Consider the following 26,073-nt stretch of genomic DNA (forward strand, 5'->3'; position numbering starts at 1 on the left):
ATGTAGTTTAAACTTCAAAAATGACCGTGGGTACTTTTGGCCTAGCTCTGTGTATCATCATGAAATTAAACAACAGGTTCTTAAGCAGAAGAGCAGGTGTATTGTGTTAATAAACCAACTACTGTCACCACACATCTGCACTCCTGACTCATTCTGATGACTTAAGAGTGCCTATGGCTTATTTTAACAGTTACATCCTTGCTTTGATGAATCATCTAACGTATTTTAGGGACGTATCCAAAGGATGATGTCTTCATAGATAATAAAAACTTGATTTCTTCCATGACCTACTATTAGCTAGTGTTTGCAAGGAAACTTGGATTGAGCTGTGATTTCAGCACCCAGTTAGTTACACAGAATTTTAGGATGGGTCATGCTGAAGGCTTCTTTATAGGACTATTAAATCCTTTGATTAAAGAGACTCTACAGCTAGATCATCCTATATATCAACCCCATATGGTTGTCCTCTGTCTAAAATTATGTCTAAAATGAAAATGCCCATTTTAAGATTGATTGATCTTAAGAAAAATTGATTATAATTAGAAAGTTCTACCCAAAATGATTTTAATTATTTATCAGATTTAATAAATGTCTGACTATTTATTTCAATGGCTACAAATATAATTGTCCAAGTGGAGAATTTTTAAAAAGAGAATAAAAGTTAGAAGGGGGTTTAATAATCATATAGTATAAATGAGGCTGATATTTAGTTGATTTGGCCTCTGTTGGACTAAACAGGAGCAGAGACAAGAGACATCCTCTAGCGTTTCCTGCAGATGTTAGGAATAGAGGCTTTCTGTAGATTTTAAAATGAGTTGATATCTCAACAGCACTATGAAAACCATATATAAGATGAACATTTAATTCTTGAGTTGATGGATTTAATACCACAAGTCAGGCTTTACTGGTTTCAAAGGTTCAACACCTTCTCTCTGCCTTGAATTGGATAAATTATTGTCCTAAGAGGTTTAAATATGTTTAAATCTGTGGGTGTATCACACTCAAACACGTGCAAAGCAGAAGGTAGTATTTATTTTATGAGGCTCTTGCTTTTCTTAACTTGAGATATAATCCATAGACTTTAATGACATCTTATAAGTGTATATATAGTTTAGTGTATATGCAATATATTCATTTTTATGACTATATTTAGCCCTGGTAAGGAGTTGCACTGCCAACCCAAGGCAGTCTGGCTAAGTCCACCAGCTGCTCTGTGGAAGAAAGATGGGCAATCTCTTCCTGTATGATTTCCAGCCTCTGATAAACTTCTGCAGGGTCAGCTATGGATTGGTTCCAACTTGATGGTGCATAACAACAACCACAACAATCTGTTCAGCTATCTGTTTTCAAAACATCTTCAGTAACTCACTGTTCTAAAAGCCCTACACCCATTTCCACTGCTGTCAAGTTATTACTTACTCATGGTGAACTTGCCTTGTGTTTACACGGCCATATACCTTAGTAGAAAGAGATGGTCTTATCTGTTTCCCATGGAGCAGCTGGTGGATTCCAACCATAGACATTCCTGTTAGCAGTCCATCATATAACCCACTAGAGCATCATAAGCAATCAATCATCTAATGTGTCAATTTCCCCCAAGCATATTTAACTTGGTACAAATAATTTTTTTAAATCTTTTGTATGTGTTTTGATGATTTGCTAATATTTTTTTAAATCTTGTACATTTGACAATTTCATGCTTGATTAATTTACACAGAGTTCTTCAAAACACTGTCCAAATAACCTTGCTGTTATCAAAGAAATGCTCTGAGTTCCCCTTAAAGCCTTCTTAAAAACAGCACAAAATCAAGTTACTAACTCCAGCTTCTAAGTTGAAATCCTCCTACTTCAGTGTAAGAATCATCAGCTTTGAATGAGGCTAGAAAGAAAAGCCTGTTTTCCCACTTTGAGGAGAAAATCCTTTCTCAGAGAGCCTTTCTTGAAGGCACATTTACTCTGACATATCTGGGTTTAAGAGTAAAACCAGTGGTCTGTAACTTGAGGGTCTCATTTTCAGTCCATCAATAGAATTACAGATCTGATTTCTGTCCTGAGGGGCTGCAAAAAAAAAAAAGTAATTAATTAATTAAGTCATTGGCATTGAGTCAGAACTGACTAATAGCTGACACTACAGGGGTTTTCAGAGGCTGTAAATTGCAGGGGGGAAGATTTCCTCCCTTTAAGTCTGCACATCACGTTTGTTGTTATTCTTCCCTTCAAGAAGGACTATTGAGACTCTATGCTACCTGGCACACCGTGGGTTCTCAATAAATGTTGATTTCTCTTTTATTGGAATATTTCTAAGGCACAGAAAAAAGGCATTGAACATGTCTTTTGTTTGTAATAACTTTGGAAAATTAGCTATAGAAAGGAAAATTCATGTATAAAAAAGCATTTGCAAATGTCATTTCACTTAACATGTTATCTAACGGTTATGTAAAAAGGAAAAGTCCTCTCAACATTAATAAACAAATATGAACCAATAAGAACACAGTGTGAAAGTTTTCCTGGCCAGAAGTGAGAGCTAGGGTTTACAGGACAATAGATTAGAACATTTGTATCTCAGTCAGTATTGTTGTCACAACTATTTCTAATGAACGTCTTATAATTTATGCCCTCAATGTATTTATTATGAGAAAGTTTCTGAATATATTACATAAGTAGCAATCTGCTCCAGGATTGGAGATTCATTTGACCTTATTTTTATACTCAGCTTGTTAATTAGTTTGTGGTTTGGCTATCATTTTATTATTTTTAAAGGGTCTGACAGAGTAGAGACTTGCTATAAAATTCAGTGAAGTGTTGCAAAATAGTCATGTCTTTTATCTTGATATTTATATGTAATAGGGTTGTGTCCACTTGGCTAAGCCATGAATATATAATTTGACAGTTCTGTAATGATGTAATTTGGTTGTGATACAATGATGTCGTTATCCTCCATAGTGTGATTTGATGTGATCAGCCTGTCAGTTGTCAAGGGAGTTTCCCTTGGGTGTGACCTACAGTCAATATATACATGAATACACATTTTGGTAAAGTCCTTTCACTTTTTCTGAACCCTGCGTCATCAGCCTCTGTGTCCTATTCAGCAACCTCTATCAGACCTGCTCATCTTGGATTTGTGTAGCAAGAAAAGCCTCTACTCTATGTAGTACACACACACACACACACACACACACACACACACACGGCATCCTCAACACTCTGGTTTTGCTTTTCTCAGAATGTAATCCAAGACAGGATGAGAATATTGAAATTTGACCTGACAATGAATTGTGGGACAAGTATAATTTTTAAAAGGCATATTATGTTTCCACTAAAAGTATATTTTACTTCAAAAACATCAGAGATTCCTCACAATCACTGCTATAGGCAATTAGACAAAGTAATGTATCAACAAATAAATGACAAGGCTTGAAAAAAAATGCTTCCTGAAGTTCATAAAAGAAAACAGGGAAGAAGTAGGGTGAAATGTTAATGAGTTAAAAAATAGTTTTCTAGTTCTTACGCTGGTTTATTTTAGGATGTGAGAATACACTCAAACCTTTACATCTCAATATTTATGTGTTGATATTTCTTCTTTCAAAAGGAAGTCATTAAATTTTCACTGTATGAGGGACACAGAAGAAAAATACCATCTCTAATAAGAAGGGACTTATGTTTTAGTTTAGAGCCAGAAATAAGCAGGCACAATTTATATATAAAGATATATAAAATATGAAAGTAATACAATATTTTCTAACATGAAATTGCTAGGAAATAACTGATTTCAAATATCATCTACCTGTCCCAGATGTCATTGTCTTGTGAAACCACACTTATGACCAGATCACAGTAGATTAAACCTCCACTGTATTTGACTAAAGGATGTCCAGGGACCTTTATTCATGTATTTTAGGAATTCACAGGGAATACTTTTAATGTTCTGGATTTTAATGGACTTATCTACATTTTAAAATTATAGTTCTTTTGAGGAGAGGTTCTGATGCATTTCTGTTTAGCATAATCCATTGGAATGAAGTAACTAATACCCATTGTTGTCAAGTCAATTCCAATCCATAGCAACCCCATAGGACATAGAAGAACTTTCATGTGGGGACACAAGAGATTGCCATGTCTTTCTCCCTCAGAGAACTTCATGGTTCAAGTTTCCTGTTTTAATTACTGCTTCACAAATCCTGCATTACTCAGGATTCTGAAACTCTACATAAGGTACTTTAACACTCTTGGTGGCCTCTAGCCTTCCAACATGAACGATTTCTCAGTCATGGTGTCAAAAGATGAAGATTCACTTCAATGTCCCAATTGTAGCTCCAGGGCTCAAAAAACACTTAATGTTTGGAAAAAATAACTACACAGTGCTCAAAATGTATTTTAGGCATGTTGCAAGGAGAGATCAGTCCTTGGAGAGGGACATCGTGGAGGGACAGTGCAAGAGAGGAAGACCCTTGATGAGATGGATTGATTCAGTGATTGGGGTAATGGGAGTAGGTGTGTCAGAGACAGTGATGTTGGTAAAGGATAGAGTAGGGTTTAGGGCTCTTGTACATAGGGTCGCTATGAGTCACAAGTGACTCGACGGCACATAACAACAATAACACCATCAGTCTATATGGAGGCAGTTCTGATGGTACAGTCCATAAGGAGTTGCACTGTTAAGCTCTCTAGCAATTTGAATCCACCTGTGGTTTCCAGGGAGAAAGACATACAAAATCTCCTACTCCGTTTACTGCCTCTTGGAAAAACCGCTAAAGGGTCAGCTCTGACTCACTTCTGACTCAACAGCAAAGATTTTGCAAATCTTTTTTTTTTTTAAAAAAAAAAACATTTTCTTGTACTTTTTATTGCAGTATGAGTGAAAGCTTACAAACCAAATTACTTTTTCATTCAACCATTCATACACATTTTGTTTCGTAATATGAATTTCTAGATCCACATGTACACTCCCCAATCCCCCCTTTTAATTCTGATTTCCATGAGCATGTCCAGAGTTCTCTGCATCTTCCCTGCTTTTGTGATAGCGTGCTGATCATTCCCTTCTTATATGTTGCCTTTCTCTTCAGTGATACAGAATCTTGTTGTTGTGGATCTTACAAAACTTTATGGAAGCAGAAGGCCTGATCTCTCTCTTCTGGAGCTTCTAGGTAGGTTCTTACTGCCAACCTTTCAGTTAGCAACCAAATATATAACCACCGCACACCAGGCTTGTAAGTAATCCTTTTTGTATTATCATTGTGACTTTCAAAAGATGATTATTATTATTATAAAGACAAAGAGAACATATCTGACATTTTGATACTTAATATACATTTCTAAAATTCCAATTTGCTTTCACGATTAACATTTTAGCCTATAATTTTATTATTTTATTACTAGATATTTAACTGTTAAATGATGTCTAGTTTCACAACCAAACTCAAAGTGATATTAGATGTAAATGAGATGGTTTGATATTGCCTATATCCTTCATTCTCATTAAAGAAAAAGGAATTTTAATGCTTTTCTGCAGACACTCTCAATTTTAGTTTGGGTGTACAGCGCTTAAATTAAAGACTGGCTCTAAACATCAAACACACACACATATACACATATACATACACACATACCTACATACCCTAGAGAGAGTAGTTATTAGAATGCAAAGATCTGAGCTCAAATTTCAAATTATTCAGCTTCTCTGACCTTCAGTGTGTTCAATGATATGATAATTGGTATAATATCTTCTTTAGAGTATTTTGTAAGTAGGCTGTTAACTAAAAGGCCTATCGTTCAAATCCACCAGCTTTTCTGTGGGACAAAGATAAGGCAATCTGCTCCCATTAAACACAATGGGAGACAGAGTTCACTGTGAGGCAGAATCAGCTGAACAGTAGTTAGTGGGTAGAGTGTATCTAGAATGAATACACATAAAGTTCCTGGAGCATGTAAGATCTCACTAAATGATATCCTTTAGGGAGATCTGGTGATCTAGTGGTAAGAAGCTGCATTGCAATCCCCAAAGCACATGGTTTCAATGCACCAGGTGCTCTATGGGAGAAGGATGGGTAATCTCTTTCCATGCAATTGTTGTTGTTGTGTTCGGCTCAACGGCAATCAACAACAACAACAACAATTGCATGGAAAGAGATTACCCATCCTTCTCCCATAGAGACCCTATGAACAAAAGACCTGAAGCCTTTTTATAACTATCATCAGTTCTCAATCATAGAGGCCCCAGAAGCGTGTTCTTTAGGAAGTGAATAATACTCCTGCTTAACTGTCCCTAAATATCCACTATTGGGTCAACTATGAGTTGCTTCTGGCTAGAAGACACACGACACAAACAAATAATAGCTAATTTTGACATTTTCTGTAGGCTCTGTGGCTTCTGTATTTCGTTTAATTTCTACAATTCCACTGCAAAGAAGCTAAGGGAGGTGGAGCTAATTGTTCAGGGCCTCCCATGTACTAGGTTGTAAGAGTCCTGGGAATGAAGTAAAATCTCTGCTTGGTTTTTTAATCTCAAGTAATTATATTGTTACTTGAAACACCGTAAAAGCTGAGGGGATTAAGCTGAGAGGAGTGAGAGAATTAAAGAAAAAAAAATTTATAAGACACAATCCCCTTCCTCTTCCATTTCTTTGTAACTTCCACACTGATGCTCTGAACTCTCTGAGTTAATCCAATGTGCTTCAGCGTCTCCAAATGACTGTGTATTTTTGAGCCGACTAGTTCATTCCACACTCCTTGTGGAACAGTATAAGAGGAACTTGATTATTAGGTGGCGATACGCAGTCTTCTACAGAAGGTCAAGGACTGACTGTAGTCTTCAATATGGATTGAAGCTGACATCAAGATGACAAGGATTCTCACAACTGGGCCAATTGGCAGCACCATAATAGATGGAGATGAGATTGAGGTTAACAGTCACAGCTTGCACGGCTCCACAATCAACATTCTTAGTATCAGCAGTTAGGAAATAAAAAAGACAAATGGCACTGGGAAAACCTACTGTCAGAGACCTCTCAATGATGTCAGTTTTAGAAACTAAAGTGCGTCTAATCCAGGCCATGGTCTTTGCAATTACTTGCTATGCATCAGAGAACTGGACAATAAAGAAGGATGACAGAAGAACAATCAATGCCTTTGAGTTCTGGTGCTAGAGAAGAGTCTTGAACATACTATGGACCGCCAAGAAAACAAATAAGTCTGTCTTGGAGAAAGTGAATTCAAATTTCTCCTTGGAGGGTAGGATTTGGAAGCCCCATCTCACATACTTTGGGCATGTGGCCAGGAGGGACCAGTCCTTGGAGAAGGCCATCACAGAACAGGAGAGGAAGACCCCGGATGAGATGGATTGATACAGTAACTGGGGTGATGAAGACAGATGTGTCTAAGTCGGTGAGACTGGCTCAGGAAAGGTCAGACTTCAGAGTTGCTGTACATAGAGTTGCACATAACAACAACAACCACAACAACAAGTAGTTTTTTTGCTAACATCCTTCATGGCTAACCTCTTGCATGCTTGCTAGTTATAGAAGACTCATTTCTTGTGGCGAGCACCCAAGAGTTGACAGGTTGGCAATGTAATCAAAAGAAGAAAGAGCAGATGATTATTGAGGGCACAGGAAGCAAACCAGACTCTCACCACGTGTATTGACTTTTGTTTAAATCATGTGGACCTTGTATGAGGAATGGTCAGTAGCAAATAATTTGCTGGAGAAACAGAACTAATTATTCTCTGACCATATTCCATTATAATATATTTAAACAAGGCACTTACTCCCATTTGTAAATGTCACACATCCAATTGCAACAAGCTGTTTTACCATTTAAAAAAAAAAAGGGAATTCTACTTTGCTAAGAATTAAATTGGCCATGCGTATATAAAAAAAGGGACACAAAAGGCCCATGGCACTGAAAACTCATTAAGACTATTATTATTTATTTTTTTTCCATGGGAGTACACAAAGCTTTATAACAATGTTAAATACAAATATTCTTAAATAATAAAAGAATAGAAGGAGAGAGAATAAACTCATTCATTACTAGCATTTCATTTCTTTCAGAAATGCCTCTGTCAGAGTTACATTTAGAATGAGGTTTGCTGACATAAGTTGATCACTGGGACAGAAAGGGTAATTTGTAGGCATTCAATTATAGGAAATAGGCAGCTCTCAGGTAAGATGAAAATATGGAGAATATAGTTTTAAATAATTAACTGTCACAAGGGAGCAGTCAGTGTTTCTGAGAGTACCAATCTCAGCAGATGGCTGAGAGGTTGGAAGTTTGAGTTCACCCCTGTGGATCTAGGAAAGAAAAATAGTGAGCTGCCTTCGAAAAGCCAGTCATTTGAAAGTGTTAGAGACCAGACCTTTCCTCTGACACACACAGAACTGACATGAGGAAGCAACAACAGGTTTTTGAGACTGTTTGGAAAGGACACTTTTTCCCTCTTTGATTTTTTACAACTGGGGCCGTCATAACCCTAATGAGCCCCAATTGCTACCCATCTTGGTAAATAGTCTGGGAATAGTGGTACGACTACAAGCTAGAATGTTGCTTTCTGTGAACATTCAGGGATTTTCACGGAGGTCATCTGATTTGATTTGCTAGATTGTCTCATGATAAAATGCAAAGCAATTCCACCTGCTTCTAAAATTGCCTTTATTCTTAGGCAAAAGTCAGTTTTTTATTTCTATGAAATGATTTTTTAAATTAAGATGTTATTCTTGTAAAAATAGCAAGTACCCCTCAGACTTAGGAGTTGCATTTGGATTGTCCTTGGATTGCTGTGTGGAAAAATAGCCTCTTGTTGGAGAAATGGGAGGGAGGTTGCTCCATGACTCTGAACAAGCCCCGAGAGGCAGAGGTCAAGTATCTTGTGGAGAATCAGGTAAGTTTACACTTTTCAAGCTCACCTTGTCTAGAAGCTGGCCACAACTACATTCACAATTTTCTCCTGCTAACTAGAGACTTAACTAGCTTTACACTCTTAACAGAGAGCTCCACAGGGAAAGGTTAGGGCCTGAACCCACGAGACAGCGACATGGTGCTAGGTTAGAGACCATCAAGAGATTCTTTACTCTTTTCCTTAAGTTCTTTCTCTTGTGGATCATACTGTTTCTGTTAAAACAGAGATACTGCAGTCCTGATGTCTGTACCTGTGAAGCAGACCATGCCTAGGAACATATATCTCTCCTTGAAGATGCTACCAGTAAAATTAATGTGTTCATATTGAAGCATACACCATCCTATTCTGAAATGACAAGTATCTCATTAAAGGGCAGAACAGACACGAGACACACAGAGGGGAGGCACCAAGAAAAGGTACTTCCATACCAAAGTACACCCAGAAATAACAAGAGCTGTCAGTGTCTAAATTATACACAATGGAATCTTCTCACAGATAGGAGAGAGAGAGGCCGGAAGCACTTCCTCTCTCAAAGCCCTCAGGAGAAGCCTATGTGGTTGGTATTCTAAATTAGGACTTCTGGCTTCCAGAACTGTGAGACAACAACCTTCTAGTCCTTAAAGACCCCTACTTCTTAAGATTCTGTGATAGCTGCTCTAGAACTTTACATACTTTTAGAATCCAATTTCACCCATTTCTCATCCTTACCTGAGCTCAACTCTGGCCGCTTTGTGTTCATGTACTTGCTAATCCCTTGACTTTATTCCCAGGGTCCAACACTCGCTTCTGTAGACCTCAGGCTTAGTCTGACCCATCTCTGAGCTCAATCTAAATTTTAAGAAATTGTATCAAAGTCAGTGATCCCTAAGCCTACATTTTCTGTGGAGGATTTCAGATAATCAATTTGATATCTTCTGGTCATGACAGATTGTGGACACTACATGAAGGTGTTCTTGTAATCTATTCTAGTACAGAGCACAAAACTTTGAAATAACTGTGTTAAGTCTCTGAATAATTTTTGTGTGCTAGCCAGAAGGGGGTGGGGGTGGGGCTAAGCAAGACTGGAGGTGTGGAAAAGATCAGACACAGAGCAGGAGAAAAGTATCCATGAGCCACTTTACATTCAAAAGTGATGACAAACAAGTGTTAGTTGAACACTTATGCAGGACAAGAAATCACGTCCACATGGAGAAGGGCCATTAGTGGTAGAAATTCTTATCCATATCTAATCACCAAAAACTAATCCACAAATTGTCATTGATCATGTTCACAGTTTGCCATTGCCTATGCTAAGGTAAATAGAGTTAAACTGTCCAACAGTACTAGTTGTCTCCAAGAACCACGTTTTTTCTCTACCTAGAGACAAGAAGACCTAGATTGTACCCAGCTACCACTGCTGACGTTCTGATCAGGGATACAGTAGATGGTTCCTGATAGGGATAAAAATGAGGAACAGAACTTCAAATCCTTCAAGAATCCAGATTTACTGGATCTGCTGTGACCAGAGGAATCCCTGAGACTATAGCTCTGATTGGTTTTTTAAACTTGAGGTGAAAGTATCCCCTGAAGTTTTCTTTTGAAAATGTTTGTAACTATCACCATTTTTGTTGTTGCTGATAATCTGAACCATACAAATGTATTAGGTGAGTTACCTCCCCAAAAGGGCTAAAGTGGAATCTAAAAGTATTATGTAGACAAAAGGAAAATGCTATGAAAACTGGAAAGAATTTAGAAAAGCTTATATTCTCCTCTTAAAATTACAGGTCAGTCAGGAGTCCAGAATCAAGGCCGCACAGTTGAGTGGACTAGGGGGGAGGGATTACATAACAATGAAAGAGTTTTTCTTTTCTTTTTCAAGGACAAAAGTGAATTGGGGAAGGGGGGTGGGCAGGGAGAAAAGTACAACAATGAAGGACTGGAAACCCTAAGCCTCTGTAAACTTTCATTAAAATTAATAAAAAATTTTTTTAAAAACTACAGGTCAATCAGGTTTAAGAAGCAACCCCTTTTAAGCCCTAATGCCACCTGTTGGCTTAATAGTTGGTTAACTCAAAAGTAAAGAACATCACCTTCAGTACTGTGTTCTTAAAAACAATAAAAATACCTATTTAGAAGCGAAGGGACAACAGTTACTCTAAATTATGTATGAGATATTTGGCAGCAGCCAGGCTAAGTTAATGAGAGTGAAACAACCAGAATGGAAATAATAAGAATGTTGACACAAAGAGAAGAATGTAGCCACTGTCACGAAACGTTTTGTGCAGACTGTTGCACTGAAGCGTGTTTGGCGGTGCATATTTTTCACCACAAGGAAAATATCTTAAATATGAGTTAAATCATTCATCTCATCTTAAATATGTGCATGATCTGTAACAATTACATAAAGTTATTGTGCAATAAAAATAATCCCGGGAGCTTTGTGATTTACGACTATCGCAATCTCATTCTGTTCAAATCATACTTACAACACAGGCTCTGCCCCACAGATCTTCTCCCGAGAACCCAGGATGATGTGTCTGTTCCCGTGTGGGCTGTTACAGGCTTCCGGGGAGAAGGAGAGGAGCCTGGCGTTATCACGTGGTGGTTCTCAAAGATCTTGCTGGGGATTATCACGTGACTCTTCCCTTTGCGTTTCATTGATACACCAAGTCACATGGACAACTTCAAGTCAATGAAGGGAGAGGAAAGTCGAATTCTCCTATAGAGAGAATGATTTTAAACAATGATACCCCTCAGTGAGATGGATTGGGGTGGTGGGAGTGAGTGTGTCAGAGACGGCAAGGTTGGCACAGGATAGAGCAGCATTTAGGGCTCTTGTACATAGGGTCTCTATGAGTCACAAGCGACTCAATGGCACATAACAACATAACAACAATAAACCCATCCCAATCTTTGTTCTTGGCGTTGCTGTGAGAAGTCGACTTGATAGTAACGAATAATAGCAACAACTCTGTCTTTATCCTTCTCATTTAAAAAAAAAAAAACAAAATCTCCTGGTAAATACAAGTGCCAACAGTCTTTCAAAGAGCCCATTACTCTGGAATTACAAGTAGCATGCTATCTAGCCCATCGCCCTCAACCCTCCCTAAGCATTCCTGTCTTTTCCAAGCCAATTGCCAAGCCTTCAGAGCTCATGTGTTCTGCAGGGATGCCTGCTTACAAAATGGCAGACACTCTCCCATGTCTGTCAGTGTTAAGAGCCGATAATACACGCACAGCATTTCACCACAGCCCTAGTGGTTGAGTTGCAAAATTATTTATGGCTTTCCCATTTATGGCCTGCTGCTCAGTTTCCCATGAGTTGCTAGGAAAGATTTCTGATAGCTACTATGAGCCATTGAAACCTATGAGACTTCATTTATTATGGCATAATATACACATTACCTCACTTGCATGAGACCATATGGAGAGCTCCCTGTTGAATTTGGCATAGCTACTGGGGTGAAATGGGAACGGATTCTGTTCCTCGTCCTCTTCAATTAAGCTGTGTGTGTTGCATCAGGCAGCCAACTTCAACAGATCATCTGGGCATAGAAATCAATTCTCAGGACCACATCACCACCTTCACCTGTGCCAATAAAGAATAATAAATGTATTCTTCAGGGGTGTCTGAGTGACACGAGAATTGTACAGTCCCAAGAGCGAATCCAAAAGGCTTCAGGCTGACATTAGTGTTTGAATGGATAGAAGATACACAAGTTATAAGATGATATAAGATGTAAGAGCTCCACTCACTATGTGGTAGGATTTGAAGGAGCAAGAAGCTCAAGAGAAATGGGAAGTATGGCTTGTTTGAAGCCCAGAGGAGCAACTAGGAATGTCGCCTTAAATGCAGAAGGGTCCACTCAGGGCCACAGACACAGCACGTGGTGGGCAGTGCCAATTTAACTCTTGCTTAAAAAAAAAGGCAACAGATGAACATTTGGACTCTGCAGGCCCTGGAAGAGGGAATGTTAATCCCCACAAGGTTTAGGGGAAACGTGACCAATACCTGGCGATTTCTAGAGGCAGGTTCACAGGATACTCGATAAGAGATTGTTTGGTTCTCTTGCAGATATGTTTTTAACCACTTTTCATACAGCTTCCTGTGTGAGTGGTACTAGGGTACACTCGCTCATTTAGAAGTTGATCAGGCTTTTTTACTAATTATTTTTAATGAATTCCTTAAAAGTAACTCCATTTAAATTTGCCTGAAAATTCCTAGTAGCCAGAAGAATTAATCTTGGGCCTTTTTCTCCTTCACAAGTCTGATTTTAAGAATCACTCTACAATTTCTCCTTCCACACTGCCAGTCCATCTGTCAGTGATAGTTGTGTATTTCTCTCTCTCTCTCTCTCTGTCTTATTGCTGTCTCTCTCATTTTTACACACATGTGGGCGCACACACATACATCACACACACACACTTAGGCACACACAATTGACCAAATCAGGCAAAGCCAACGTCTATCCAGGAGAGTAAGAGCGAGCTAGCCAGTGATTTGAAGGGTTTTGACATATTAAGTGCAACCCAGCCTCACGTTTCTCTTTCCACCCAGTCTCACCCATGTCCCTGGTCTTGATTGAAATGGAGCATGAATAGTTAGAGTTCCCATTGCCAGAGATTATCACTGATCATGAACGATGGGGGAGACAGAGTCTTCCCCTTCCAGAGGATGCTCTCTGTCTTGGGGTTGACTGTTTGAAATAAAATCACAAGAGTGATGCCCCTCCTCCCCCCCTCCAAGGGTTGGGGGAGGGGGAAGTCTAATTAGTGTTCATCTATTGGAGAGGAAGCTGAGCATGCCGCCCCACCACTGCCAAATGAAATTAGGGCCCAATTATTGATAAATGAAGAGTGGTTTCTGCTGGAGTCTGGCCTGGAGTCGCGGAAATACATCTGTCATTTGGCCTGCACAGGAGTTACTCACGTGTGACACCGCATCCTGCGCATTCATCATGCATCTGTAGATTTTTGTTTTAATTCAGTTAGCTGTCTAACTAGATTCGGTGCTGGATGCCTCGAATGGAGTCGGGATTTGGACTGACAGATGCAATTCCAGTCTGAAATGGTGTGTGACAGGACGAGCTATCCTGCATATTAATTATTATTGAAACCATTATAGGCAGCGCTTGTGCACTAATGGTCCATCCCGTTATCTGCTTTGTGGCTTCTTTGGTTGACAATTGCCCAGTTGCTCCAGGGCAGGTAGGAGCCATGCTGGATCAATGGACCATTGTTGTTAAGTGCACTTACTATTACCATGAAAATTAGAATGGAAGTGCTTGAAAGGCAGGGATGAAAATCCCCCTGTTTTACCATTATGCAAATGACAAATTCTATAAATGAGATAAATAGGGGGAGAAACACTTTTCATAAATCTTAACTAGGTAAAAGAGTTTATTAAGTCCATTGTCAGAAGCAAATTGAAAACAAACATTTGTTATGTTGATAAAAAAGAAAAGTCATGTCTGCAGGCTGTTCCCAACTGAGCTGTGCGCACAAGGCTGGTTTGGGTAGCGTGCTAGGGTTTAATTTAAAGCCCCTGTCATTTTATCATTTTGTTGTATAGAATGTTGAAAATAACTGTCACCTTCAGAAAGGAGCCACGAATGCAATTTTCATCTAAAGTTCTGAGAAAATACTGTGTTAGGGAAGACTTACAAGCTGCCAACTCTGAAGGCAACTCTAGTAACTCAAGTTGGATGATTTCCCATTATTATTTACATATTTAACATATACCTTGGTGTTGAAGAGAAAAAAAATGACATACATCTTAATTTAATTTTAAGGTTTTTCTTATCATGAGGAATTAAATTTTGACCACAAAAAGCATAGCACAAACCATAAAACAGCAATGACAAAAACAAGCCTACTGCTCTGCAGTCAGTTCTAACTTATGGTTACCCTCCATTCTGTTTCCAAAGCTGTAAATCTTAACAGAGGCGGATTGCCACAGCTTTCTCACTTGGAGAGGCTGATAGATAAGAATAAGTAACCTCTCCATTGGGAGCCCACAAAAAAAACCCCAGTGCTACCAAGACTGATTGAGAAAGATTCTGTCAGTGTAGATGTTAGGTGCCATGGAGTCGGCACCAGATTAGTTCCATGTCTGATGGATTGAAACCCATCCATTAAGCCTGTGCCATCCTCACAAATTCTGCCTATGAGTCAGTTCCAAGTCTATGGTCGTGAGTTTTTAACTAGTTTACATCTAGTCATGTGCTTTTCATAGAATTAGAATTATTTCCTGCTATGCATGTAGAAAAATTTCAATATAAACCTCATATTTAAATTTCCTTGCATTCACAATATTTTTTTTAAAGTCCATTGAAATTTGATTAGTTATTTTAACATGGGTCACAATCCACCACCCCTCTTGGTGGTTTTCCTTTTAATTTTTCTTTTTTTTAATTCTGTTTCATTCTGTTAACTTTGGTACTCAAAAGCATTGCCATTGAGTTGGTTCTGACTATTATCAGGATTGGAGGAAGACTCAACAATCCGCGTTATGCAAGTGACACAACGTTGCTTGCTGAAAACTAGGAAGACTTAAAACATTTGCTGCAAAAGTTCAAAAACTGAAGTCTTCAGCATGGATTGCAGCTCAATATCAAGTATACAAAGATTCTTACCACCGGGCCAATTGACAGAATCATGATAGATGGAGAAGAGATTGAGATTATTAGCAATTTCATCTTACTTGCAGATCCACAATCAACACGACTGGCATTAGCACACAGGAAGTCAAAAGATGAATTGCATATAGGTAATTTGTTGTCAGGGACCTCTCCAGAGTGCTAAAGAGCAATAATGCCAGCCTAGAGACTAAGGTGTGCCTGATACAGGCCATGGTCTTCACAATTAGTTGGTATGCATCAGAGAGCTGGACAATGACTAAGGATATCAGAAGAAGAATTTATTCTTTTGAGTTGTGGTGCTGGAGTGTTGAACATACCATGGATTGCCAAGAAAATAGACATGTCTGTCCTGGAAAGAATGAAACCAGCTTGCTCCTTAACGGCAAGGATTTTGAAGCTCTATCTCACATACATACTTGGATATATTGCCAGAAGGGACCAGTCTTTGGAGGACGTCATGTTTGGAAGGGTGGAGTGTCAGAGCAGGAGAGGAAGACCCCGGAGGAGATGGATTCACACAGTGACCATGGTAATGGGGCAGGTGTGTCAAAGACCATCAGAATGACTCAGAATAGGGTGGGGTTCAGAGCTATTATTCATGGGGTTCTTATGAGTCATTGATGACTTCATTGTACATAACAAGTGGGTCTCAGAGCTCCAGTGGCCTAGTGGTAAGAAGTTGTGCTGTAATCCCAAAGGTACATAGTTCGAGTCTACCAACTGCTTAGTGGGAGAAGGATGGGCAATCTCCTGTGCAATTAACCTGCCTCTGAAAACTCACTGGAGGGTCAGTTATGGGTTGGTTTGACACCATGGTAGACAACAGCAACACAACCATTGAGCTTTCAAAACTATAAATTCCAGTGAGAGGAGATTGCTCATCTTTCTTCCTCAGAGTCACTGGTGACTAAATCCTACAGGAGACTTTCTAGTCATGGAGGCATAATCAACGTAAATGTTGCTGACACAAATTGTATGTCTTTCTATTTGTACATTGACCACATGCGAAATGAATTCTATGGTAACAAACTCTGTGTGTTCCATTTTTGGCATAGCTAGAATTGCATAATTTCACTCCTTGCAGAATTTGCGGAATTACTGAGCACATTAATAAAGCAAAATTTCAAAATGGCAATACAATGAAGGCAATATTTTATATTAATTAGAAAGTTATTGGTAGCATTAAATTAATAAGGATGATTTGCATCTTCTCAAAAGATTTATATTTGCCAAAGTAGGTTCATCTTGGCCTTTCAAGGTCCAAAGATGCTTCTACATTCCTAAACAATTTTAAAAATTACATTTTAAAATAAATGAGGTGGGTTTTTTTTTCATCTCTGGATAATTACAAATGAAGTTGCTTAAAATAAACCTGGCTTCAATTTACAAGTTCAGTGGCTTGATTATGATATTGGGTTACAAGATTTTCGTGGTTAAAGACCATTTTGAATAAAGGAGCAAGTTAGAAAGCAAAGAGACATCTTAGTACAAATAGATCTTAAAATATTAACAGTCATAATATTCGAGAACTCTGAGTAAATTGTGACGATACGGCTTGGAAGCTATTATCATTTTTTTGTGTGCCATTAGCTAATCCAATTTACTGTGTTTGCCTCACCACTTTATTTCTTTCAATTGGGTTTTTTTCCCCCCAAAGAAGACTCAAAAAACTTAATTATGGCTTATGCAAATATCATTTGAAGGAAAAGAGGGTAATATTAAATCTTTAAAAGTATTGTTAGGTTAAACGCTAAGGAAGCAGTTGTAGAGATTAAATGTCATTAGGTGTGAAAATGGAATGAAGATGGCAGGGGTTCCTTGGAGAGACTCCTTGGCCTTTCATAAAGTCATTCCACTTGCCTCCATTGCCCAACTTTTTACTGAGGGCTTTAGAAACGAAAAAATAGAAGAGTTTTGCTTCTGAGTTATGTGCAAGCCAAACTTAATCCCATGCAATGCTAAACCTGCTAGAAATGAAGGCACCAAGCTTTTTTTTATAGGTATGACACAAAACCTCTTTTTCACCCTTTATTGAATAGCCTAAATTTCTGCTGCACTGATTAAAATCTCTAGAAGTATATAAAATCTACAGAAAGACACACAGGCAAATTAGAGTAGCAATCATGTTTAATTAAGCTGGCAAAATTAGAATATTTACCAAGGAAGACATGAGGTAAAGTTGGAGATCAGCCATGCATCTTTTTGAAAATACTATTCATATCCTAAGAAGCACTTTGACTGCTTTGAGTGAAGAATGGTTAATATCATGATAAAAAGAAGGCTTGAGAAGGACCAGGAGAAAGCAGGAAGGAGAGAACAACACTCACGGTGGAGCAAGCAGGAGAGGGCAGATTGGACAACGGGGCTCTAGGGCACAGTTTAGGGGAGCTATGGGGTGGTCTCTTGGGAGTTGCACTCCAAGGCTGCCTATCTTCAGGGCTTCAAACCCTTCAGAGGTTCTGCAGCAGGAAGATAGGTAGTCTCCTCCCATCGACTGGAGTCACAGCTGACCCCAGAGCAGTGAGTCTGAGTTTTAAGAGTCCTATTTAAGGAGCCTTCATGGTGGCTTAGTAGTGAGGAGTTGCACTTTTGACCCAAAGGCATGACCCAAAGGCACTCGTTTGCATCCACCAGCTGCTCCGTAGAAGAAAGATAATAATTTCCTCCTAAGTGATTAGCTGCCTCTGAAAGCCTGACCCTCCAGTTTCGAGTCAATTCCAATTCCGTAATACATGATAAGAACATGATATAATGGGTAAGTTCCTGACTATATTGGTGGTTTTAATCCACCTATTGATCCACAGGAAAATGGACTTAAGTATCTGTTCCCTTAAAGTTTAGAGCCTGGGAACTCCTCTCAGGCAGTCCAACTTCCTGTCATACGGAGCCAGTATAAGTCAGAATTGACTCAATGATGCCCAAGAACAGAGCACTGTCACCCTCTCCGCCCTGAATCACTTTGATTGTGTGTGCATTCACTGAAGTGCTGTTTATATGAGGCACAATAAAAGTTGTTGTTGTTATGTGTTGCCAAGTTGAAAATGACTCGTAAGTGACCCTCTAGTGGGTTTTCAGAGGCTATAAATTGCAAACAAATATGTCTTGGAGAGGGTGCAGCCAGTGTGCTCTTCGGAGGCAAGGATGATGAGGCTTCACCTCACATACTTCGGGCATATTGCTAGAAGGGACTATTCTTTGGAGAGGCACATGATGCTCGGGAACGTGGAAGGTCAGTGAAGGAAAGAAAGACCCTCAACCAGGTGGGTTGACACTGTGACTGCCACAACAGGCTCTTGTGTGTCAGGAAGTGTGAGGTTGGCTCAGATCTTTTGTTCACAGGGTCGCTATGAATCGTGTTCAACTCAACAGCTCCTAACAACTCCCACGGAGCAGCGGATAGATTCAAACTTCATGCCTCTGGATTGTTAGCTCAGCTCCTTACCACTAGGCCAGGAGAGCTCCCTCACAATCAAAGAAATGCTTATTAAAAAGGTACTTTACGGCGCACAAGAAGGGGGGAAAAAGTACTTTAAAAATATTTATTTTATACTGATTTACTTACAAAGTTAATAAAGTCTTTATACATTGTTTTTCACACAGGCTCTTTCCCAAAAAGGTTCTTTCAACAAAAGTCTTTTCCTCTAAGATTGCCCTTCTTATATTTTTTGCTCTTAAGACAACTTCCTTTGAAAGAACTTGGTTATTTGCCTCCTCTTTAAAGGGTTTGTTGTTGTGCACAGTCTAATCTTTAATGTCTTTACTTGGCAACTATAACCTTTCTATTAGCAGCCAAATTCATTAAGCATTTACGCCATTCAGGGTGGCATAACTACAAGATGAGGGTATCATCTCTTGTCTAAGCAGAGACACTATTGAAAATTAAACTGTAACATCATCAGTGATGCCAGTAACCAGGTATACATGGTGTTTTCCCCATAAGATGCTAATACAAATCATCAGCTTGCATATTTTATGAAATAGCAGCACCAGGATTCACACTGATTTGCATCTCGAGCCAATACATGCCCCTGTCACTGCATTTAGCTGCCTGTGAATGTTTCTTTTTAGTACAATGTCAATTTGGAGAAACTAAATTCACAGAACTGTAAAACACCAGGATGTACTCAAATCTCTGTATTGTAGGGCATCTACTTTCAACAGTGACTCTAGAAATGATAGTACAAGTTGTGTTACAGTGGATTATATTCATTGTATTCTTCCTAGTCATTGGTTTTTACTTTCACCACTAAGTTGGGTACAACTGTACAAATATAAAACAAAAATAAAAAAAACTTTTGGGATAGAAATGTGCACATAGCGTGAGGGGTCATCTTGCCAGACTTAAATCAAACATCAGGAAAGAAGAAACAGAGCGTGATATGTCTTTTGGGTCAGATTCTTGTTCAAGATGGAATGAAATTGAGATCAGAATACTCCAGCCCAGATGGTAGTAGTCCCCAGTGACAGACATCTCAGCAGGGTCAAGAGGGGTGGAGAATCAGGTGTGGTGTGAGACAGAGCTGAGTTAGATCGCCTATCCCAGCCCCACCTCACCGAGCTGGAATTGATTGCTTTGGCCTAGGCTTACTGTCAGAGTCAGCTGGGGGGAAAGGCCACACAAGTAGTGGAAATGAAGAGTTGTGTAACTCTTGTCTCAACAGGACCCAGAACCTTGAGACCAAGGACCAGAAAGAAGCCTGCTTGAGAACAGATTGACCTTGATTCAAGAGGTATACCTTGAGTGCTTCGAATCTTAATTGTAATCTGTCACTTCCCTAACAAATTGCATAAGCATAAATATTATCTCAGTTAAGTGTAGCCATTGTAATGCTTTAACAAACTGGGCAGTAGGAGAGGAGGCTCTGGTGGTCTAGTGGTAAGGAACTGCACTGCCAACCATAAAGCATGTGGTTCAAATCCACTACCCTGCTCTGGTGGGAGAAGAATGAGCATTCTCCTTACATGTTATTTACTGCTTCAGAAAATCCCCTGGAAGGTCAACTCTGAGTCAATTTAGATTTGAGGACAGAAAACAATAGTAGTGAGAGCTGCGGGAGGGACAGCTGGTGTTAGAACAAGGTATGAGTGTTTGAGAGCATATCTGACCTCATAGGAATCGGCGTTGTGTTGCTATTGTTGATGAAATCCTTTACACTGTGGAGTTAGTAGAGGCCAAACTCTGCTGCCGTAACACCAGTGGCCCTGTTTTTCCTCAAATGCTTTGAGAAGGGGAGTGAGATTGTATATAGAAGGCACAGACACATTTCAGAACTTTCATTTAATTTCTGCTATTTGAAGAGGAGTAAGCTCTCTGGAGTTGGTTGATTTGTGGTACTTCCAGAACAAAGATAGTTAGGAATAGATTCCTGGGTTATGATACATTGCAGCCCGGCAACACAACTCCACAGATGGCTCCGGGACTAAGCGAGCCTATCTCTGTCTGAGGGAAAAGAAATTTGGCAATTATCGGGCTTGAACAGAGAGCTCTGTCACATCAAGTAGTTTAATGCCCATGTGCTTAACTTTCTCTCTGTCATCTGGGAAAACGTATCCTGAATAGATCAAGAAGGTTGTGGGAGTAGAGCTCGACTATGTTAAATCAAAATGATGTATCATCACTCTCAATCTCTCCAATGTTGTAACAAATGAATGAGTGCCATTGAACTTTGAGGTCGGCTCCCCGTTCTCCCACCTGCACTGTGACCTGTAACTTTTTAATTTTAAGCAAAAGGCTCTTCCCTTGCCAGAAAGTTCTTTCTGTTTGTGAAAGAATATGTAAAATAGCGCCAGGTGAAGCACGGCTTTTTCACCCAGTCTTGAAACCATCACAAAGAGACAAATTTTGCTGCTTTTGCTTCGTGTGTGAATTTTCCCCCCCTCCACACAGCTCTATTCATTGCCTTAAACAATGGGGCCAGTGTTGGCCAGCAAAGAATAGTGCTATTCATGCTCCCGTCCCCTGCGCAGGGCCTACACTTGTTAGTCTTGGCTGCCCTGCTCTGCTGGCTGCTGGCAAGAAAGCCTGGTCTATGTTGTTGGATGGAGCAGGGCAGATCAGAGAATGAACGCTGGCAGCCAGATTCCCAGATAACCTCAGCTCCTCTAGAAAATGCGTGTTGACATAAGCCCATGCTTTGAGGGGTGCGTGGAATTCCAAGAACTCGGGCCAGGTGTGAGGGCAGGTGGTTGTGTTAGCATTCCAGCCGTCCTCATCTTCCTGCTACAATCCCATGCAGCTTAGTTAGGGGTTAGAAGCCTGGAAGACAACTACCTGATTGGATTCCAGGCTGCAGACATGACAAAGAGGAAGGCCCGTGAAAAGTCTCATGTGTCTGAATCTGCATTTCTTCCTCTGCCTATTTCAGGGGATGTGAAATTCAACCCCCTAATGTCATGATATGTGATGAATAAGTAATCAATGTAAGCTACTGTTTTGTGATGGATTGCTTTTATACATCCTTTCTTGCAATGGCCTTGTAACTGCTACCAGATGATTAGGGATGGGGCTATGCAAATAAAGTCCTTGTGGCTCCCCCAGGATTGGATACCCTGCCAATAAGGCAAATAAAGTACATGGCACACTTGTGGCTGTGAGGTCATGCAAATAAGGTGTAAGGAACCCTAACAAGGGGATTGACCAGTATCACCACTCCTCTAGGCTTAAAGGCTTTCCAGTTCAGGAAGACGAGTGGAGCAGCTGGATTCTACAAAGGTGTTTTCTGTTTGGGTGGAGGCTTGGGTGTGGTCTGCTGCTTTCAATTGAGTGTGAGCTGATTGGTTATGGCCTTGAATTTAAAAAGGCATTTGGGCCCTCAGGCGTGCAGCTTTGAGCCTAGTTTTAATTGATTTTGGTCAAACATTCTTCTAATTGGTATAGCACTGGTCTGTCAATTTGCTGTACAGAGCTAACTTGTGGTTGCTGTAATGCTAAACACTGTGACACTGACGTGTCAAATGCAATAATGGTTATCCATAGTGAACAGTGTTTGGTGGAGCTCCCAGATTAAAATAGGCTTGGAAGCAGGAGTGGCATCCACCTCCGAAATAACTTGCTTCCAGAACTCAATGAACTTAGAGAAATGATGAAAGTTATACAAGTGTCCAGGTCTTAAGTTTATGGGGTCATTATAAGTCATGTAGGACTTGATGGCACTTAACAACAACACAACTGTACTGAAAATGAAATATGGACAGTGAGATTTCACTACCACCAAGAGAGAAGAATGAAGGGGGGTGTGTCCTTTGGAGCTGAGATCTGTGTGCTCAGAATCTCCTAGACTTGGGGGACAGAGCTGTAGAATCAGAGATAATGGGAAATAGTGAGTGATGAAACAGTGAGAAACAGAGGAAGGGAAGTGGCAGAGCCAGGCACCTGGCTGGAGTGGGTGCAGTGGGCTTCTCAGCCCAAAGAGGAAGGAAGTTGAGAACTTCTGGCCAAACGCTTGCTGGTGGAGTAGAGCACCTTGGGGTGCTTATGGGGCTTTGTAACACCAATGAGGCCCCAGAGGCAGAGAGGCCAAAGGTCTAGGAAAGGCCTTCCTGGGGCATAGTTAAAGAGCTGTCCTGACCTAAGGACTGCCTCCTAAGTTGTTCCTGATCCTTAATTGTAACCTCTTATTCCTCTAAACCTCATAATCATGAGTATTGTCCTTGAGTTCTATATGAATTATCTAACTGAGAACAGTAGTAGAGGGTTCCCAGGAAGGAATGGTTTATGCTGTTGTTTGTTGTTATGTGCCGTCGAGTCACTTGCGACTCATAGTGACCCTATGTACAACAGCCCTAAACTCTGCTCTGTCCTGTGCCAATCGCAGTGTCTCTGACACTCCCATCCCGATTATCCCAGTCACTGAATCAATCCACCTCATAGAAGGCCTTCCTCTCCCGCACTGTCCCTCCATCCTCCCAAGCATGATGTCCCTCTCCAAGGACCAGTCTCTCCTCAAAACATGTCCAAAGTATGTTAGACAGAGCCTCCGAATCCTTGCCTCCAAGGAGCCACCCGGTTTAACCCTTTCCAGGACAAATCTGTTTGTTTTCCTAGCAGTCCATGGTATTCTCAATACTCTTCTCCAGCACCACAGCTCAAAGGCATCAATTCTCCTTCTATCCTCCTTGGTCATTGTCCAACTCTCTGATGCATAACAAGTGATTGTGAAGACCATGGCCTGTATCAGATGCACCTCAGTCTCCAGAGAGACACCATTGCTCTTCAGTACTTTGGAGAGGTCCCTAACAGCAGACTTTCCCATGGCAATGCACCTTTTAATTTCCTGGCTGCTGGTGGTTTATGCTAGAATTGTTAAAAATTGTAGAGAGGGCTATGACTGACCTACCTCTCACAGGTATCCTCCGCCTTCGGCTGTTGAGGCTAAAAATGATTCCTCTCTCCCCTTGGGAGTTTATGTGGGTGGTCAGATACTCTCTGATGCCATTTCTACAACTGTCTTTGCCATCTCACTGCCTGTCTATTATGTTTTTGTCCTGTGATGTTGGAAGCTATGCAACTGATATGTCACCCACCAGCAGGGTCCCTCATGCTAAACAGTTTGAGCAGAGCTTTTTAGGTTAAGACAGACTAGGAGGAAAGGCCTGGGGATTAACTTCTGAAACTCCAGCAGTGAAATCCCATGGCTCGCCGCGGAGCATTCTCCGGTATAGTCCTGCAAGATGAGCTCCATCAGTTGGAAAGCGTGCGGCAGACGCAGTGTCCACAGTAACTGGCCAGCAGCTAGACATCATGAAGATGGTGCAGCATCGTTGTTTTCTGCTTTGCTTCAGTCGGAACTAACTTGATAACAACAAACACACTGCCACTCTCTGATTTAGCAATCACTGCCATTAATAAAACTGATTTAGAACTTCTTCTCTCTCTGTAAGATTTCAACTGCCGTGCAACTGCAAACAGCAACGCTTCTACGATAAGGGTGTGAGAAGGCAAGCTTCAAAGCTGTGTTCTCCGTGCAGAATTCTGAGAACTTTTTGCAGGAGGGGGGAAAATGTGCTTTGCCAAGGAGTGTACTTCATTCCTCTCAAGGACAGAATAGAGAATGGTTTCGCTTTCAGGCGACATTATCCTGGAAGGACAGCTCTGTAAATGTATGCTAGGGATGATCTCATCTTGCCTCTGCCTCTCCAACCTGCAGTAAATGCAGCGCTAAACTTGAACCCTATCCTTACCGTTCCATTCTTTGAGAGGTTTAACCTTAATGCTCGTGCTTGACTTGAGTGGGGAAGCAAGCGTCATATCCAGGCAACTTGATAACAACAAGGCGGCGGGGGTGGGGGGAGTTCAGAGAGTCATGGGTAGATCCTGAGATCACCGGGGCAGGATGCCTGCTTATCCTTCTCCGGAACCAGCCCATGCAGAGCCTAGCAGGTTGCTGGAATGGAAATGCGCTCTCAAGATTAGAACAGCAAAGTGGCTGTGATCGTACCTCAGCTGAAGTATAGGACGGGCACAGGGTGGAGGGCTGAAGGAGACTTGACTTTAAAATCCAGTCCAGCCCAGCATGCGGTGACTTTTGAAGTTTTCTTCGAAGGACAGCACATAGTCCTTAACTGTCTTGTGTCTTCTGTGAAGTTGCCACCGTGGAAGCTGTACAGAGTTGGCACCAATTTCCCTTGGCATGGTTTGTGCACCTCCTTGCTTGTTGCAGTATCAACGCTTTAGATTCAGCTAATGTATTCTGTGAAGCAGAAAGAGTCGTTGTCACAAGGACAATTTTCTAGGTGAGGTAAGTTACGGAGTAAAGAGAACTACTTCCTGGCGATTTGAGACGCCTTAACCAGTGACTCTGCAAACAGCCCACTTCACTTGTGTAATCACCTAATTAGGAGACATTATTGCGGTTCATAAATGGAATTAATTAAACTTTTAATTAAATTTTCAGAAGATAATTTAATAAAAGTAGGATTGATTAGAAAATTATCAATGAATTTACAGATTCATTTGAGACATTTATCTCTGTCACTTTTAAATTTCATGGAACTCTATTAAAAGTTATGGTAGGTACCTAGGTAGACCCTAGCAATATCTATGTAGTTGCCATTTTGTTTCAAGAGGCAAAGAGTCCCTGAGGTGTGTTTTGTTATTTTCCATCAAACGCTGACTATGTATCAGTCAACTGTATAAAACTCCATCAGTGAAACAAACATGCAAAAAGCTGTCTAGTATTTAATCTGGAACTAAAATTCTTACAAATTTAACCAGTTACATTTTTTTTCCTTGAAAATGTAAATAAGGTGTTCAGAAGAAAATATGATTTTGGAATATTTGTTATGACAAAATGCTCCGCAGTATTGATTTAAAATAATTGCTCTGACTGCCCAGTGGATAAAGAGCTGTGCTGTCAACTCAAAGGCAGAAAGTTCAAATCCACCACCTCCTCCCTGGAAGAAATACAGGCAGTCTCCTCCAGTGCAATTTATTGCCTTTGAAAACCCACTGGGGAGTCTTCTATGAGCTGATTCAAACTCAACAACACATAGCAACAACAACAACAACAACAGCTAAGATAGATGTACAGTCGTTGCATACCACAGAGTCAGAAATAACTC

This window comes from Elephantulus edwardii, unplaced genomic scaffold, assembly GCF_000299155.1.
Source record: "Elephantulus edwardii isolate Elephantulus edwardi_28Jun2011 unplaced genomic scaffold, EleEdw1.0 scaffold00103, whole genome shotgun sequence".
NCBI lineage: Eukaryota > Metazoa > Chordata > Mammalia > Macroscelidea > Macroscelididae > Elephantulus > Elephantulus edwardii.